Genomic DNA, 6,791 nt, shown 5'->3' with positions numbered 1-6,791 from the left:
TCTGGTTCAGTTGCGGCTGACTTTTGGGTTAGATGTGGCTCACATCTACATTTGGAAGCTATATAAATCACATTAAAAGGAATGCTTAGTTTAAATTGCTTTATTAAAAAAATGCTTTAAAGGAAGCATATAAATTGATAAATACAAATATATAATTTATATAAATTATATAAATAGATGCATACAAAAAAAACAACAACAACAGATGGATCAATGCAATACAAATAAATATATGAATTAGATAAATAAATGCATACAGAATTATCACAAATTAAATGCAAATAAATATATATAAAAGTTAAAATTAGGTTAGTGGATTTACAGAATAAGAAGAACATACAAACACAAATGTATATACAAATTAGATAAATAGATTCAGAATAAACACAGAAAAAAAATATATATTTTTTTATAAAATGCATATTAATTCAATTAACAAATATTTTATAATCATATAGCCAGAACCAATAATTAAAAATATATATAAAGGGCAATCCAAAAACAAGATCAAATAAACAAATGATAATTACAGAAACAAGATAAACAAGTATGAGTAGACAGAACAAACACAGAAATCGCATATTTAACAAAAACATATTACTTAAATAATTACAACTAAATATTTATTAGCATTTACCCAGAACCAAAAAAATAAATAAATTAAATTAAATAAACTAAAAATCCAACAGGGCAGTCCCAAGAGTGAGGTCAGGGTCGAGCAAGGGTCAAAGCCAAAAAAAAAAAAACAGTCCAATGCAAAACATCCTGAAAATCGGAGGAGACAACAATTAAAAGGTGCTGTTTGCAGAGTACATACAATCACAACTCGATTAGACTTTTAGGCACTTTTTTAAGCACCTATTTTTATTTTTAAGACTGACAAGCAACGTATTGAACACCTGAAATGTATTCTCAGCAATACATAAAAACATTCCATAGGAACTACCTAATGATTTATAAAAAAAAAATAATAATATTAATATAATATTTCATAGTATTAAACCTATTTTAAATGTGCTTGTGAAATTATTGTTTTTTATGTTTTCGTAGATGGAAAGAGAACTGAAAATTAAATTACATTAAATTAAAGGACTAGAAATACTATTACATTGCTAAAATAAAACAAATTTTAGTAAATAATACTAATACAGAGTAAAAGTACATGGTACTATTTTAGTTAGTTACATTTGGAAAAAAAATCGGATTTTCATTACGGACCTTTTTTTAAGTGTAAACTTGTTTGAATGGTTTAATTGTTTAATTACAAGACTACATAAAAAGGAATTTGCACTAACAAAGGAAGTTTCATTTAAGGAAATATATTTTCAAGCTTAGGAAGGTTTTACGTATATGATGAAAATATGTAAAAATTTAAAATGTTTATTTACACATTTTACACGGTTTTTCTTGTTTGCTCATTCTGTGTCTGCCTTTACAATCTGGCAAATTTGTTGCTTAAATAACTTTTATATTACTTGGATTTCTTTTACATAATTATAAACAAATGACTTTACAAAAATATATATATTTAAAAATAACAAAACAAATGACTTTATTTCATTTGAGGTATTTGAAACATTTTTTAACATTTTCTACATTTTTCAAAGCTGTGTTTTAAGAGCCTTATTGTTTATTTTGATAAATGTAATAACAGATTGCTTTGACCTGTAATGCCTATACAATTTAGTGACGCTTTAAGACAGACTATGTATAAATCATACAAATACCTCATTCAAAAACGTTTCCAGCATACCAACCCCGTGATGTCAGACACAGCAATATTACAAGATGGGGGTGCCTTTGTGCTAAAAGCTTTAGTAAAACGTGCCCTTTTCATCAAAATTGTTACATTAATCAAGTTTGGTTATTATATTTTTATTAAATCGGAAAGCAATTTACGATATAATGTAAACTTGATTGACTGCATCACTTCTACTACAAGACACTGGGAAGAATTTTTGCTAGGAAGATCTGACACTCAAAGTTTACTCCATCAATTCATAGTCTGAAATCTTGGTAATTAGTGAAAGTACCTTTGAACTGACCGCAGATCTTGATGTGGTCTTTCTTGATCTGGTCTTCTCCACTTTCGATCCTTCCCTGGGTTAATCTTTACAAGGAACCTGCTGAATGGAGAAAAAAAATCCTTAGTGATAAAAACCTGGACTATATCATGCTCTAAAATGTTTGAAATAAAAGCAGCGTAACAGGACAAGCTAGTGGTGGAGGTTTGCTAGAAAAACCTGTGAGAGAGGATGTTGTGTGTGAGTCAGACTGAGACAGACTGTTGTATGAATGTGTGTTTTTGAGTGTATGAATGTGAGAATGCATTTACAAGAGTGTGTGTTAGTTTGAGGATTTTGCTATTTTAAATATTAGGGTCCAACAGAGTAATTTGTTTAGTTAAGTTGTTTAAAATTATTTTCATTGATTAAATACTTGCCCATTTATAGATGTAAAGAATAACCAAAAGAAATAATGTATTAAAATGTCATTATATTTTATATTCAATCTGCAAATCATTTGTTGTGAAATTTGAATGACTTCCATTCAGTATATGAATAAAATAAAATTAGAATAGGAATAAAACAATAGAACTCTATATAAAAAAATACTTCCTATCAAAATAAAGCAGGTGCTTTTACCTTAAGGAACTTTATTAGTATGGTTCCCTGCTTCCAGTTAGTTCAACTTCAGATACCTCCATAATCTGTACTCTGGTGCTTCATTTGGTTCTTGACTTAAGAGTAACTGGTGTCACATTCCCGGTCCATCACAATCTGAGCTAGAAGGACAATATGACAAAAGACAAGACAAATATGAATACACATAACATACAGAATAAAACATTTAAAGATATAGTTTACTATTCTGCCACCATTTATTCATCCTCTACTTGTTTCAAAGCAGTTTGAATCTGTTCAACACTAACTTGAAGAATGTTAGAAACCTGTAACTATTGATATACATAGTAGGAAAAACTGGGTTTGTGTTCATTCATTTTCTTTTAAGCTTTATCCCTTTATCAATCTGGGGTCACCACAGTGGAATGAACAGCCAACTTATCCAGCATATGTTTTATGCAGCAGATACTCTTCCAGCTGCAACACATCACTGGGAAAAACCCATACACTCTTATTTACACACATTCACTAAGGACAATTTAGCTTACCCAATTCACCTGTACCGCATGTCTTGTGGGGGAAACCGGAGCACCCGGAGGAGACCCACGCCAACACGTGGAGAACATACAAACTTCACACAGAAATGCCAACTGACCCAGCCGAGGCTCGAACCAGAAACATTTTTGCTGGGAGGCAACAGAGCTATCCACTGTACCACCGCACCGTCTGAGTTTATGTTCAACAGAACAAAAAAAATATTTTGAAACAAGTGGAGGATAAAAGATGTCATTATTTTTGGTTGAACTATCCCTTTAAAATTTAAGTGTCAAGCATTAGTCTTAAAAACTTATGTATCACTAAAGGAAAAATAAATCAAGTACCTCTTGTGAACAAGCAAAATCATTATGCCATTGTTTTTTAATGGTTTTCTTTTACATTTTTCACTCTGAAATTATAACTTAAACATGCGATAAAAGGTAAATTAATCTACTTTTGACATAAAATAAAATGTTTTTCCAGCTCACCACTACTTTCAAATTTTACATTTTCAGAAAACAATTCAATAAGGTACCTTGTGGAAACATTTAGACTTTCTTTCAAATTAGATTTTTTTTAATAATAGATTTTTTTCTTGTAATCTAAAACCTTGTAATATTTTAATAATAGATGAAACATAAAATATATTATTTCAGTACCCAACAACCAGTCTGACATATATAAGTTACAAAATATGTACAATATTGTACCTGGTGTGCTTGATGATGAAGTCAAACAATTAGTAATGCACTGATGTGAGAGTTGTCCTTTCCTTCAGCTTGCATCCTTGCATGATTCCTTTCACTTCTGTAACAAATTAATAAAATACAATCAATTTATAAAAATATTATTTTTCTTGCCACAAAGCCATTTGTTTGGACTTGATACATATGTACAAGATTAATGGTGCAGTTCAGTTTCCAGGCTGTTTTAAAGTAATATAAAACATAAGATATGGATTTTAAGCTTATTTAACACAATTGATTTTATTTTTTAACAAGGTTTAATATTTCATAACACACTTAGCCTTCTTTTTTAGCTAATTAATTTCCTTTATAAGTCATTTAACACATCATGTTTCAACTGTGGATTTTTTTTCAAACGTTTTGGCTTTAAAAAAAATTTTATGCAGACCAGTCTCAACAGTGGCCAGCATGAACCACATAACGTTACTCTACAAACTTTTGCTGAAACTTGATAAAACACACATTAACAAGCAAATTAAAATCATTAAGATTAAAGTTAACTTATCAAAAAGAGACTGTTCGTTCAGTGTTTGAGCTAAAACCAGTACAAAAGCAGAACTCGGCACCGATTACAACTGTATAAAACGGACAGCATATGATTCATTCATTCAAGCTCCAGTTTCGACGCTGTTCTTCATATAACACGTCTTATTGATCATTTAATTGGGAATGACGAGCGTAAAAGGACAATTGTAACTTAAATGAATTTGTTAAAACCCCGAGCACAATCAACTTAACAGATTAACGTTACTGAACTGACGGCTGCCATCATTCTTAGCCGTTTTTAGCCATATTATCCACATATAAGTTACAGTTTTATCACTATTCAAAACAGGGGCTTTTCTAACAAATAAAAACATTGCCTGACGACAAATATCTCACAAATATGATTTTAAAATAATAACTTACCCGATATAAAGAAGAAGATGAAATGGCGGACTTGACTTCACTTCCTCGTTTGAAAAAAATAACCGTCATTCACGAGGCTCCGCCCACTCCACCGTAATGCAAGGATGAAGCGAAACACATATTCGCCACCAGGGGGCAGTTTTATGATTATGTTTTTAAATAAATAAATAAATATATATATATATATATATATATATATATATATATATATATATATATATATATATATATATATATATATATATCTATATATATATATAAATAATATTATATATACTAGGGTAAGGGTAATTAGGCAAGTTATTTTATCTTATCTTAAGTTATGTTATGACTTGTTCTGAAACTGTAGAAAAAAATATATAGCTTAAAGGGGTTAATAATTTTGACCTTAAAACACTTTTAAAAAAATAAAAAACTGCTTTTATTCTAGTCGAAGACTTTCTCCAGAAGAAAAAATATTATCAGACATACTGTGAACATGTCCTTGCTCTGTTATGTAACATGCTGTAATTCTAGAATATTTACTGTTATTTTTAATATTCAGTAGCTTGTTATATAAAAACTATAACACTTTAAGATATATTTACAATTAACTAATTGCTAATTAACATGCTTATTGATAGCATATTGTCTATAAAATTTGTTGACACTGTTACAGGTGCACACACACAGAACCAGGATAGACTTTTGGGCCTTTCTATGTTGAGTTTGCATGTTGTTTCTGTTGGTTTCCAGTTTCTTCCATAGTGCAAAAATTTGCAGTTTAAGTGAATTTTGGATAAACTAAATTGGCTGTAGTTTGTGATTAAGATAATGTGTGGTGTTTCCCAACACTGATGATTGTATCCTCAGGGCTGTGTTGCAGAAGCATTAGTATCTGATTGCAGACTTGCATATGAAAGCTGAGACACACAGTTTGACATGCAATGTCAGAAACAATGCACTCAAATAGAGCTAGTGACGTCAAAGTGAGGGGTCGGGTTAGGAGCGGGGTTAGGTGTGCGCATTAAAATTGGTCAGATTTATTTTTATTATTTTTTGTGTTCTGTAGAATAAGTAAATAAAACTTTGTGTTGTTTACAAAGATCAGCTTATTCACGAACACATTCATGTTATTCACATTCTACTGCTCAGTTCTCTGACATTTTTTTCTATATAGTTATTTTATTCATAAACAAAACATTTATGTCTATTTAATATTAAAATTAAATAAAAAAGAACGATGTTGTATGTGGCATTTAATCAAACAAAATCATTATAAAAATGTAGAATTGCAAAAAATAACACCAAGAAAACAGCACTTTAATTCAGCATTATTAGATTATGAATTCATTTGTAAAATTGTTCATTAAAAAGTAGTACTAATAGCAAATTAAATCCACCCAGTAGGTGGCGGTAGGACACTGTCTTAATTCATTCAAATGGAGAAACTGAACAAAACATTAATAGATCAAAGCATAATAAATGATGAAACTCGTTGCATTTATAGACATTTATAGACATACCAGCCCCTCCCACTCATTAGGTATGCAGTCCACAGGCAGAAGTAGCCAATCGGAAAAATGTAAATCCTTGCATCACATTACTTTAATTTACAATATTTATTTTCTATTTTCTACTTCATAAAACGAAAGTGTACAGACTTAGAAAGACAAATAACTTTGATTTTCAATTTCTAATCATTTGTAACCACTTCAAAGGCTCCTGTTAATTTAAAGTTAAACCGGAACTAAAAATACACAACACGCACTACACCCGATGTGTCACACACGGGCCACATCTGGCCCACATACAGCAGGCCACAACTCACACTACACCCGGTGTGTCACACACGGGCCATATCTGGCCCACATACGGTAGGCCAGAACTCACACTTCAACCGGTGTGTCACACACGGGCCATATCTGGCCCACATACGGCAGGCCACAACTCACACTACACCCGGGGTGTCACACACGGGCCACATCTGGCCCAC

The 6,791-nt window shown here is 30.9% G+C and overlaps 1 long non-coding RNA gene across 2 annotated transcripts; it reads right to left on the bottom strand.

Annotated features, from left to right (window-relative positions):
* Positions 1-215: 215 nt before the first annotated feature.
* On the bottom strand, positions 216-4,880 carry si:dkey-31b16.11. Of its 2 annotated transcripts, XR_001797455.4 has the most exons (6): positions 4,817-4,880; positions 3,872-3,968; positions 3,173-3,350; positions 2,646-2,785; positions 2,034-2,126; positions 216-765 (listed from the first exon to the last, which is right to left on the bottom strand). It is a non-coding gene; the product is annotated as a si:dkey-31b16.11 (long non-coding RNA). The 2 variants fall into 2 exon arrangements; XR_012398533.1 differs by lacking the exon at positions 216-765 and having other exon boundaries at positions 1,489-2,123.
* Positions 4,881-6,791: the final 1,911 nt, after the last annotated feature.

The sequence above is a fragment of the Danio rerio genome, chromosome 23 (assembly GCF_049306965.1).
Source record: "Danio rerio strain Tuebingen ecotype United States chromosome 23, GRCz12tu, whole genome shotgun sequence".
In the NCBI taxonomy this organism is placed as follows: Eukaryota; Metazoa; Chordata; class Actinopteri; order Cypriniformes; family Danionidae; genus Danio; species Danio rerio.
This window is presented reverse-complemented; position numbering and strand designations above follow the sequence as displayed.